Genomic DNA, 12,240 nt, shown 5'->3' with positions numbered 1-12,240 from the left:
CACCATTATATGGACGACATCCTCGTGTGTGCGCCTGACCACAGTCTACTTGCCCATGCGCTGGACCTGACAACCAATGCGTTGGTTGCTGCAGGGTTCGAGCTCCAGCAGGAAAAGATTCAACGGATGCCGCCTTGGAAGTACCTGGGCCTCGAAATTACGAAGCGGACCATTGTTCCGCAGAAATTGGCTATTCGGACGAAAGTCCAGACCCTAGCGGATGTCCATCAACTGTGTGGGTCTTTAAACTGGGTGAGACCCTGGCTGGGCATTTCTACCGAGGACCTGGCCCCCCTTTTCAATTTGTTGAAAGGGGGAGAGGGGCTTAGTTCCCCTAGGGCTCTTACCCCAGAGGCACAGGTAGCTTTGGAGAAAATCCAAAAGGCTATTTCGGCCAGGCAGGCCCACCGCTACCATCCGGGCCTGCCTTTCAAATTTATTGTACTGGGAAAGTTGCCACACCTCCATGGCATCATCCATCAGTGGGACGAAAGTTTAAAGGACCAAGGCTCAGGAGATAAGCTCTTAATCATAGAGTGGGTCTTTCTGAGCCACCACCGGTCCAAAAGGATGACAAGGCCACAGGAGTTGGTAGCCGAACTGATCCTAAAAGCAAGATCAAGGATCAGGGAGCTGGCAGGATGCGATTTTGCATGCATTCATATCCCAATTAAATTGGAATCGGGCCAGTTAAAATTGAAGACCTTTGAGGAACTGCTGCAAACTAATGAAGAGCTCCAGTTTGCATTGGACAGTTACACTGGGCGCATTGCGGTAGATCGGCCGGCCCACAAATTATTTAATTCGGAGTTTAAATTATCTCTAAAAAAGGTCCAGAGCAGGGAGCCACTGGATGCCGTGACAGTTTTCACAGACGTGTCTGGAGCATCCCACAAGTCAGTGATGACTTGGAAGGATCCTCAGACTCAGCAGTGGGAGACTTATGTTGCCATTCTGGAGGCTTCTCCTCAAATCGCTGAGTTGGATGCTGTCGTCAGGGCATTCCAGAGATTCCCAGGACCTTTCAATTTGGTCACAGATTCCGCTTATGTTGCTGGTGTAGTGTCCAGAGCTCAATCTGCAGTTCTACAAGAGGTCACCAACAAAAAATTATTTGAGTTACTTAATAGGCTCGTTGATTTAGTCTCCCATCGCGAGCATCCATTTTATGTAATGCATGTAAGATCGCACACTGACCTGCCTGGGTTTATTGCTGAAGGCAACCGACGTGCTGATTCCCTGGCCGCGGCTGCTGTCACGCAGGGCCCACTCCCAGATGTGTTCGGCCAGGCTAAGATCAGCCACCAACTCTTCCACCAGAACGCGCCTGGCCTGGTTCGGCAATTCAATCTAACGCAGGAACAGGCCAAGGCAATAGTGGCCACATGTCCCCAATGCCAAAAAGATCAGATGCCCGCCATTGCCGCAGGGGCTAATCCCCGAGGTTTGGCGAGCTGTGAGGTGTGGCAGATGGACATAACACATATCCCGTCTTTTGGTCGATTGTGTTACGTCCATGTCTCAGTGGACACTTTTTCTGGGGCTATCTATGCTTCTGCCCACGCAGGGGAAAAGGCGGCGGATGTCCAAAAGCATTTGCTTCTGGCATTTGCTGTCTTGGGCATCCCTAGGGCCATAAAAACCGATAATGGCCCAGCATAAACATCCAAGGAGCTGCGGAGCTTCCTGCAGCAATGGGGAATAGTGCATAAGACCAGCATCCCCTATTCCCCGACAGGCCAAGCCATGGTGGAGAGGGCCCACCAGAGCCTGAAGAAGATCTTATCCCGTCAGCAAGCGGCAATGAAGGTGGAGACCCCCCACGTCCGGTTGTCGAGAGCACTGTACACTCTCAACTTCTTAAACTGCTCATTCGACAACCAAAATCCTCCAGTGGTCCGGCATTTCGGCAGCCACCAGCAGCTGCAGCCTAAAACCAGGCCTCCGGTTCTAGTCAAGGATCCAGAGACCTGGCGGACGGAGGGCCCCTTTGACCTGGTGACCTGGGGGAGGGGATATGCTTGCGTGTCCACTCCCTCAGGCCCCAGGTGGATACCATCAAAATGGGTCAGGCCCTTCGTCCCGAAACAGAGGACACAAAAGGAGGCGATACCACAGGTCCAGCAGGCATGTTGGCGGCGTCGGAGGAAGCCCTCTCACCAAGCTCCATCTTTTTCTCCAGTACTCCTGACGGTGTCCGAGGAACCCTCTCCTCCTTCCTCCCCTCCACCCCTTGACTTTTTGTCATCCTTCGAGTCCCAATCCTCTATTCCAGCTCCCTCACCGTTGATTTCAAATTTAAGTTGGATATTTGGGGCAGAACCATCTGTTTAAGTATTTTGTGTCTAACTGTTCCCTTTTTGTCTTTTAGTACATTTCCCCAACTCTTGATTTTCACCCCCCTGATTCGCAAACTAGTCCGGAAAAAACTGACAGCGCCGCGTGCCACTGTTCCTTGCAACGAGCTCAGGGAAAGGAGCGACCCCTCTCCTTCAACCTCTCTTCAGAGGCAAGCTGCAGAGGAGATGGGGGCTACCGGTCCAACATCCAGCTACTCATGGGCCGATGGACTATGTTCAGAACACAAAGGCACTTGTGAAGACCAGCCGCGAGTCACAGCCTTTTAAGTTATTTCACTTGGACTTTTCAGTTTTACATGGACTTTCCCGTTCTTTTATCTTTATTTGGTAAAAAATGGGGAGATGTTGTAGTGTGTTCATTAAGTTCATTTAATTCCTCCCCCATTTTATGTATCTGCTCCCCCCCATTTTGTGTAAAATGGTTCTGCCCTCCTCAGTTTTCCCGCCACAGCCCTGCCAGTTCTATTGTCAATCTTCTAGGTTATATAATTCCTCCTCCCCTTTTTCCCTTATATGTATGCTTTTTCTCCTCCCTGGGCCAAGTCAATCACCCCCCACTCCACCTAGTATTCCAGAAGCTTCTCCTCTTTGGGGGTTGTGGTTGGCTGTGGTCCCGGGGCCCCCTCCCATACCTGGTACCTATTGGGCTCTCCACTATGTCATTTTTATTAAGTTCATCCCCTCTTCTCCCCCTATTGGTCTTCTGTAAACCCCTCCCGGGTCCACTCCTTCCCTTTATAACCCCTAAGCACCCTTTGTTCTTGGTCATTCGCTGGGGCATCGCGGGCTTTCCAATAAACCAAGTTTAGCCCCCCCCCCCAGCAAATGTCCAGCTCCTTCCTTCTCGTCCTTAAGCAGTGAGTCCAGTCCGCAATCCAGCCCAGCCTGAGGCCAGGATGCCAAAGGGGGTTGGCACTTTATGCAGTTGGGGTGTCGGCCACCTCAGCTAGCCGGACTTCGCCTTAGTGGCCACATACACACCGCTGCAGTTTGAGGCAGTAGAGCAGACTCTGCCATTATCGAGAGTGGCTCTGTTAAATCAGAGAGTGGGTTGTGACATCACTGGGTGGCTGTGTAACATCATAGAGCAGGTTTTGACATCACAGGGACTTCTATGACATCACAAAGCAGATGTGGCACATCATAGGGTGACATCTCATAGTTAGCTGTGTGAGATAACAGGGGCTGTGTGACAAGCCAGAGTGGGCTGTGACATCACTGGTGGCTGTGTGACATTGCATAAGAGCTGTGTGGCATCACAGGGGCACTGTGACATCACAGGGGCTGTGTGAGGTCACTGGGGAGGTCACTCTGCCCTGGCCCCCCTCACAGCTTCCCCCAGAGCAGTCAGAACCTGCTCGTGCACAGCAGGGTCCCCTGTCCCCCTGGATCCCCCTGCCCCTGGCCCCACAGCCTCCCCCAGAGGATGTTCCACGAGATCAACCCCAGAGCCTGACACAGGGACAGGGGGCCGGGGTCCTGGGGGTGGGACAGAAGGACAGGGACCCCCCAGCAGTGTCCCTGTGTCCCCCAGGGCCACAGCCTGGGCCAGGGCTCCTTCATCCTGTTACAAACGAGGCCTTGAGAGCACCGGAAAAAATCCCCAGCAAGGGAGCAGCAAAAACCAGATTTTATATTAAGGGACAGCAGCACAGAGTTCCTTGGCAAGAGTCACTCTGCTCCTGACTGGACACTTCAAGCACACCAAAGAAACAAAGCAACAACAAAACCAAACCAAATCCAGGCAATCAAACCAGAAATGAGCTGAGAACTGTCCCAGTGTGTGTGAGACACAAGGGCAGTGAGGGCAAGGATAAAATGAATAAAGAAATAAAAGCTTGACAGAGGTCAAACTTAATAGGACTTCACTGATATCTTAACTGATACATTCAACTTCACAATTTAGGAAAAGAACAGAGCTTAACAGTATTTAACCTCACTTAAAACCAATGACTTAAGGATTTAATAATGGAATAACATTAAACAATATTCAACTTAGCTTATAACATAGTAAACTTTGCAAAAGAAAACCCTCTTAATACTATTTAACTTAATTTATTTGTCATGATGTAATCTTACTTACAGGCCTGACTGACTCAGCTATCCCAGGCACTCCAACCCCTCAGAGAGCAGCATTTCTGCCGCATTTCCCCAGCACAGGCACTCCTGTGTGCACACAGACACAAAAAGTCAGTGCAAAGGACCTGTGAGAAATTCCCCTGAGGGCAGGAAATGCTCACTTGTGGATCCTTTGGCATCTCCCCAGCAAAGGGCAAAGGATTGAGCCTAGAGGAGTGGGAGGATCGGCCCAGGCTCTGTGGTTGTTCAGGATCCCCGAGTGCAGCAAACGGGAGAGTTCCCGGCTGGGAGAGGCCCCACTCAGAGGGAGTCACTGGCCCAGGAGAGCTCCAAGGGCTCCTTTTGGAGCGCTGTTTGCAGGGCCCCAAGAGAGGGGCTGCAGTCCCAGCAATGGTTCATCCTGGCCACAATTGGCATCAACAGCTTTCTTTGGCAGTGTGAGAACAGGGATGTTGTGCCACTGGGGGAACAAAAACAGTTCCCAGGGCTGCTGCTAAAGGAACCAGGAGCTGGTTGGGCAGCACCAGTGCCTGGAGCTGACAGTGTTTGTGATGAGCTGCAGAGGAGCTGAGCCCAGGGGCTGTTGGCCAAGACCGAGCCCCAAGGAGCATTTCACAGCTGGCAGGGCGACCTGAGAAAGGGGAAGGGGAAAGGCAGCAGCACAGGCCTCATGGAACCAAGGGACCATTGTAACACTGTGGGGCCCTGTGAGACCAAGGGACAATTGTGACACTGTGGAGCCCTGCGACACCAAGGGACCATTGTGACGATGTGGGGCCCTGTGAGACCAAGGGACCATTGTGACCCTATGGAGCCCTTTGACACCAAGGGACCATTGTGACACTGTGGAGCCCTGCAACACCAAGGGATCAATGTGATGATGTGGGGCCCTGTGAGACCAAGGGACCATTGTGACCCTGTGGAGCCCTTTGACACCAAGGGACCATTGTGACACTGTGGGGCCCTGTGAGATCAAGGGACCACTGTGACACTGTGGGGTCTCATGGAATCATGGAGAGCACTGTGACATTGCTGGGCCTCATGGAACCAATGGGATTGTGCTGACTCTGTGTGGCTCCATGGAATTTAGGGATCGTTGTGATACAGCAAGACCCCATGGAGCCAAAGGTCCATTGTGACATTGCAAGTCCTTATGTAATGATGGAGAGGCCATTGTGACACTTCACAGCCTCATGGAACCAAGGGGCCATTGCGACACTGTGGGGCACCATGGAGCCAAGAAGACCATTGTTACACTGAGGGGACTCATGGAAACATGGAGATCATTGTGACACTATGAGGATCGATGGAATAAGCAAAGCATTGTGACACTGTGAGGCCTCATGGGACCAGTGAGACCATTGTGACCCTGGGGGTCACCACAGAACCAAGAGGACTATTTTCATACTATGGGGCCTGGTGAAACCAAGAGGCCTTTGTGACACTGCATGGCTGCATGAAGCCAAAGGTCCATTGTGACATTGCAGGGCCTCCTGTCATCAATGGACCATTGTGAGACTGTGGAGCCGAAATGAGACCATTGTGACACTGCAAACCTCCAGGGTCTAAAGGTCCATTGTGACATTGCAGGGCTCATGGAACAGAGGAGTCCTGTGACATTGTGGGGCCTGGGGAACCATGGAGACCATTGTGACACTGCAAGGCCTCATGGAATCAGTGGGACCATTGTGAAAACTGTACAGTACAGGTCTGGCTGGTTTGACCTCCCAAGATGTCAGGCTGACCTTGGCATGTTGAAGGTCTCATCCACTATTGAAACAGTGGTGCTCCGTGCTTTCCTTCCTATGGAAAAGATCTGACATTCTGCTCCATGCACGTATGGCCAGAATTGGAGTTTCACTTCCAAATTTCCTTGTATCCAGGGATTGTTCCCATAGGAATATTGCCCGGACAAGTCTGGCTGGCAGTGGATTCATGAGGGTCACTCTCATCTGTTCCCAAAACACTTGGCAAGATTCTGTGCTTTCCTTTTTATGAAAAAGAGCCGTCCTTCTCGGCCAGGTGCCCATGGCCAGATTTGGGATTTCACGTCCAACATTGTCTTACTGTGGCAGACTGGAGAAGATTTTTGGCTTGAAATTTTTAGTGTGTGGGGGAGGAAGGGGCAGGTCCAGCCTTGCCCTGCCCTGGAATCCCAATCCCCCCAGAGCCTCTATCCCAGCCCAGCAGTGTCTGCCAGTCCCTGGCACAGCACAGGCAATGCTCCACAGCCACCTCTGCAGCCCCCAGCCCAGCTCCTGAGGGACCAAATAAGCCCAAATCCCATCTGGGGGAAGGGCCCAGGAAGCCCAAGGGGTACTGAAGGCTGACCACAAGGCAAGCACACATCTTCATCCTACCTCCTCTTGGAATTTCCATCTGAACACATCTGGAATCCAGGAGGTGATAGCTGTCTGTGTGCTTCTCTGTATCTTTTTGGTCTTTCTCTTTCTATGTCTTCTTCTTCTGTTTCTGTGCTCCTGCAAATTTTGATTAACATTAAGTTAACCAGGCTTAGAGTGTGAAGTTGAATGGGCCAAGTCAATGTTTTTGAGAAGTGTTTTTTGTTGATCAAATATCTGCCATAGTTTGACATAGAAGAGTTTTAAAAAGTAATAAAAGTAAATCCATAAATAATTAACTGAAACTATAACCCACCACACTCATCAATACATTAATTAAGAAATCTCCAGATTAGAAAAATCTTAAATTAACAAACCAAAAACCACTATAGTGTCAAACCACTATAGTGTCATAATAAATCATTTGGCAAAGCTTGTCTGATTTTCTAAAGTTGCCAGTAAAGGCTGATTTGTTGTTTTGAGCTCCTGAGAATCTCTTGTTGGTATTTCTCTAGAGAGTCCATCTCAGAGTACATAAACAATTGCAATTTCTTTTAAATATCTCATTGAGAGAGGTGTTTTTTAGTGGATGGGAGTCAGGGCTTGTGTGTCCTGCTTGGCCCAGCCCAGGCAGGGCTTTCCCAGCCACATTCCACACTCCATTTCCCAGCTGGAGCCGCTGGTGCCTCTGAGTTGTGCTGTCCCAGCCCCAGGGACGCTCTCCTTGTCTGCCCATTCCCCCACGGTCTCTGGGCAGGGATGGCCTCAGTGGGGGCTGCTGACATCCTCAGCAACTTGGAGGCTGCTGCTGAATTTTCCTGCTCCAGAGGCTTGTTCAGCCTTCAGCTCTTCAGTGCAGGAATTCAGTGTCCTGAGCTCATTAACATTCAGAACAACTTAAGAACCTAAGCCTCTGGAGTTTGATTTAAGTGTTGATTTGATGAAAGTGTTCAAATATTTGTGCTTAATTTGATAGATTTCAGTAGTGTGTTCTAAGTAAATGCCTTTTATTTAAAAAGACAGTGAGAAAACATTTTTACGTCCTGTTGGGTCTTTGTCCTGTTCATAAATCAATATGTGCAGTCTCCTATTGACACTGAATCCAAGTAGCTCCTCATTCAGTTTGAATAAATATGAAAATCAAGACCCTTCCTGGCTGACAATCAATCAGACTCTGTCCCTACACCCACCCCATCATTTCCCCCATCCAAGCCCTGGCACTCAGAGCAGCCTTGTGCAAATTTGAGCTCTCTCCAGCCCAGGCTGCACCTGCAGCTTTCAGCTCCTTGGCTCCAAATCCCACCTGCTTTCCTTGGAGAAGGAGCTGCCCGAGACACAGAGGGTTGTTCATTTATTGTCAGCCAACAAAGCCAAGGCATGTCACAGCTCCATCAAATGCAAAAGTCATTCCTCTGCTGGATATGAAATCCACTTTCCACAGCAGACAGTCTCAGAGCAATGGAAAACACCTTCTGTGCCCAGCACAGATCCCAAGGTCCCCCCAAACCCTCCCTGCCCCAATTCTGCCCAGATTTGCTCTTTGCACACACGAGTCACACACTGAAGTCAGGAGCTCCCTCCATGCCCAGAGGGAGGAAAAGAGAGAAAGGGGACGAAGAGCTCTCCTGTGCAGAGCCAAGGTCCAAGTGCAGCCCCTGCAGTGGGAACCACAACTCATCAGGTTTTTGTCCTTTGGGCTCAGGGCCTGGTGACACTCAGAGGCACAGAAAGGTTTCTTGCCAACAAACACAAGTTGAATATTTGAACGGTTTAACAACCATCACAGCTCTTCCCTCAGATCTCTGGGATGTCCCAGCGGCATCTGACATGTCCACCATCCCCAAGGGATTTCTGCACAGGGACAGTTTTAGACAAATACATGAGGTAATTCTGTGATAGATAAAAACACAATTTAAATTATATTTATTATATATTTATTTGAACTTCAGAAATATTGGGCAATTTCTTCCAGCTCAAAGCATGAAGGCAGTCAGTTGAGAGGCACTTGAATGGCCAGAGAGCATCTAGTGGAGGAAATCAGAGAGCAGTAGAAGTACTTAGATCCACCTGCTGTAAACGAAGAGATGTCCTTAGAGATGGCCATTTCAACAGAAGAGCTGAAAACACCTGAAGGAAAATGGAGAGGAAGTAATAAACAAAATATTGGTCACACCAGTAGAAGGCAAGATCAGTATTTTTCCTCCTGCCATCTGTACACCTCCAAGAAATTCCTGTTCCTGGTGGGAAAACTGTGCCATTTCTTAACAGTACTCAAATGACCCAGATAATAAAGATTTGCTTGAATATTATGAAACTAACAGGTAATAAAAGCTGTGCCCCTATCCAGGCTGTCATCAGTTATGTGCCCATGAACAGGCAGTGACACTTGTGCCCTGACGTGCCCAGCTGGGATTGGATCTCTCAGAGAGCACCTGAGGGAAAGCAGAGCACCTTGCAAGCTGCAGGTCCTTGACAGCCCCGCAGGGCTTCTGTCCCATTAACATCTGCTCTGCTCCAGTCTGAAACAGGGCCCAGCCTGGTGCCGGGATCATCAGAGAGCTGAGGTTTGTGCTGGAATTCAATGCCCTCCCCATCCCTCAGCAGCCCGGCATTTCCCTCCTGTAGCTTTCATCTTCAGCACAGCCATTGAGGCTCTTTGGGCTCTGGACTGTTCCTGTAGCCCCAAGGGCAGCTGAGCTCTGCCTTTGGCACAGTCAGGCCTGGCCAGCGCAGGCCATGCTCAGCAATTTCTTGTGTGTGCCTGGCCTTGCTGTCAGCCCCAGCAATGGCTGCATGGCCCCTTTATGGCCCTGTGTTGGCCCAGCCATGGTGGCCCAGCCCTTGTGCAGGCCCAGCCATGGTGGCCCAGCCCTTGTGCAGGCCCCGCCCAGGCCAGGAGCATTGCAGCTGGGAACGGCCCCTGTGCCGTGGTGCCCACGGCAGCCTTGGGGCTCTGTGCCCATGGCCTCCCTGCTGGGCAGCCTCTGCCAGCTCCTGAAGAGCCCCTGGCACCTGTGGGGCTGCACAGACAGCCCTGCCCCGGCATCTGCCGGCCTCTGGGCCAGCAGAGAGGCAGCCAGGGCTGGCCATGGCCAGGAACAGGCCCTGAGCCCCACAGGAGGATGGAGCTGGGCCACAGCCAAACTCAGCCCAGGCCAAAGCTGGGCTCAGCAGCCAGGGCTGCCAATGCATTGCAGAGAGGCTGGTGCTGACAAATGTCCTGGACCCCCTCCCTGCTCTGTCCATGCCACCAAGGGCACAGAGCAGCCTCCTCTCTGGGCCGCTTGCCTGTTTGCAATGCCTTGCACAGGCACTGGCCCTGCCCCACAAGGCCTGGCCTGAGTCCTGCCCCTGCATGCCCAGCAGGCTGAGATGGACACTGATGGCTTCTGGGCCAGGCTCTCTGAGCCCAGCCCAGCTCCCTGCAAGCTCTGCCAGCTGCCCTGAGCTCTGGGCAGCACCAAGGGCCTCTCCCCAGCCCAGCCGGCTCTGGCCCCACAGCTCTGCTCAGGCCAGGCTGCTCTGGGCACTGCCCCACGGCCTCAGCCCCTTGCAAGGGCACAGCAGCAGCTGCAGCTGCCACAGGACTCAGCCCCAGCCATGGGAGAAGGTGCTTGGCCAAGGCCAAAGGAGGCTCCCCTTGGGCTGCCCTGCTCCCCTTGGGCTGAGGTGCTGAGAGCTCTGCAGCCCCTGCTGCCATCTCATCTGCCCAGGGCAGCACAAGAGGCGTGGCCTTGGGGCCCTCAAGAGCTGCTCCTGCTCCAGGCCCAGGGCCCATCCCAGAGCTGGGGCAGCCACAAAGCTGTGCCCATTTCTGTTCATTGCTGCTCTGATGGGGGTGGATCCTCAGCCACTTGGAGGTTGCTGATTAATTTTACTCCTCCAGAGGCCTATTCTGTCTGGAGCTCCTCAGTTCAGGAATTCAGTGAAAAAGGCTATTAAACATTTTTTTAAAACATATAAACAAGAAAACCCCGTGGGAAAATTTGAAGTTTTCAATTGTTCTGTGGTTAATTAGTCAGATTTTAGAGGTGTATTTAAAGTGAATATGATATATTGAAAACTAAACAGAGGAACTGGTTTTGTCCAGTTTTCTTTTCTTGTTTATAGGTTGGTATCAGCAATGTCCAGTTGATATTGACCCCTAACCCCTTCAAATGCAGTCTGAATAGATATGAAAATCAAGACCCTTCATGGCTGACAATCAATCACACTTTGTTCCTACCCCCACCCCGCAATTTCCCTCACCCAACTCCTGGCACTCAGAGCAGCTGAGGAATGGAGTCACATCCAGGGGTGTCCCCAGGGCTCAGAATTGGGGCCAGGTCAGTGAAATCTCTTTATTGCTGATCTGGATGAGGCCATCGAGGGCACCCTCAGTCAGTTCCCAGGTGAGCCCAAGCTGGGTGGGAGTGTGGCTGTGCTGGAGGGCAGGAAGCTCTGCAGAGGGATCTGGACAGGCTGGAGCCATCCATGGGCCCAGGACAATGGGATGAGGTTCACCAAGGCCAGCGGACAAGCCCTGCCCTTGGCTCACAACCAGGCTCCAAATCCCTGGCTGTGCCCTGCCCCGATCCCCACAGCCTGTCCTGTTTCCTTCATCCCTGCATTGCCAGGGACTTTCTGGGACAAGCTAGCTCTGCTCTGAATATGGAGGGAGGTGCAGGTGCCACCATCGGAGTGGGAATCACAACTCATCAAGTTTGTGTCCTTTGAGGGTCAGGAACTGGTTAGACTCAGACACACAGAAAGTTTCTCTTCATGGCCAACAGACCACAGTTAAACAGGAAACAATTTAATAACAATCATGCTCTACCCTGAGCTATGTATAATGTCCCAGCAGCATCTGATGTTCAACATCCACAAGTGATTTCCATACTAAAATGAATTTCAGACAAATGATGTTTTGTGATAAGTATAAACACAATTAAGTTCTTGTATGAGGATGCTCCTTCTGGAGTGTGGGGAAAACGGCTCCAACAATTCCTGATTTGCAAAGCTGTCAGTGGTGAATGGTGAAGGGAGGTCAGGCTGCTCTTGGTGTTGAGGAAAAGCTGAAACCAGCCTGACTCATTTCATCTCCTCCTGTCCTGGCTGATCTCCCCTCTTTCCCCTTCCACCAATCGGCTTTTGTCTCCCCCCAGCCCCCAGTGAAGAGCCTGGCTCTGTGTTCTCCCTCCCCTTCTCGCTGGCACTGCCAGGCTGGGATGGGGAGCCCCTCAGCCTCCCCTGCTCCAGGCTGGACAAGCCCAGCTCCCTCAGCCTCTGCTCACAGCCCAAGGGCTCCAGCTCCACCTTGGAGGCCCTTCCCTGACCCTGCTCCAGCTGCCAGACATCTTTCCTGCCCTGGGGAACCCAAACCAGGCCCCAGTGACCTGGATAATCCCTGTCCTTGCTGTCCTGGTCACACAGCCCTGGCCCATAATCCCCTGTCAGGATCTGGGGTGGATCCTGTGGAA

The sequence above is a fragment of the Melospiza melodia genome, unplaced genomic scaffold (assembly GCF_035770615.1).
Source record: "Melospiza melodia melodia isolate bMelMel2 unplaced genomic scaffold, bMelMel2.pri scaffold_28, whole genome shotgun sequence".
Lineage (NCBI taxonomy): Eukaryota > Metazoa > Chordata > Aves > Passeriformes > Passerellidae > Melospiza > Melospiza melodia.
This window is presented reverse-complemented; position numbering follows the sequence as displayed.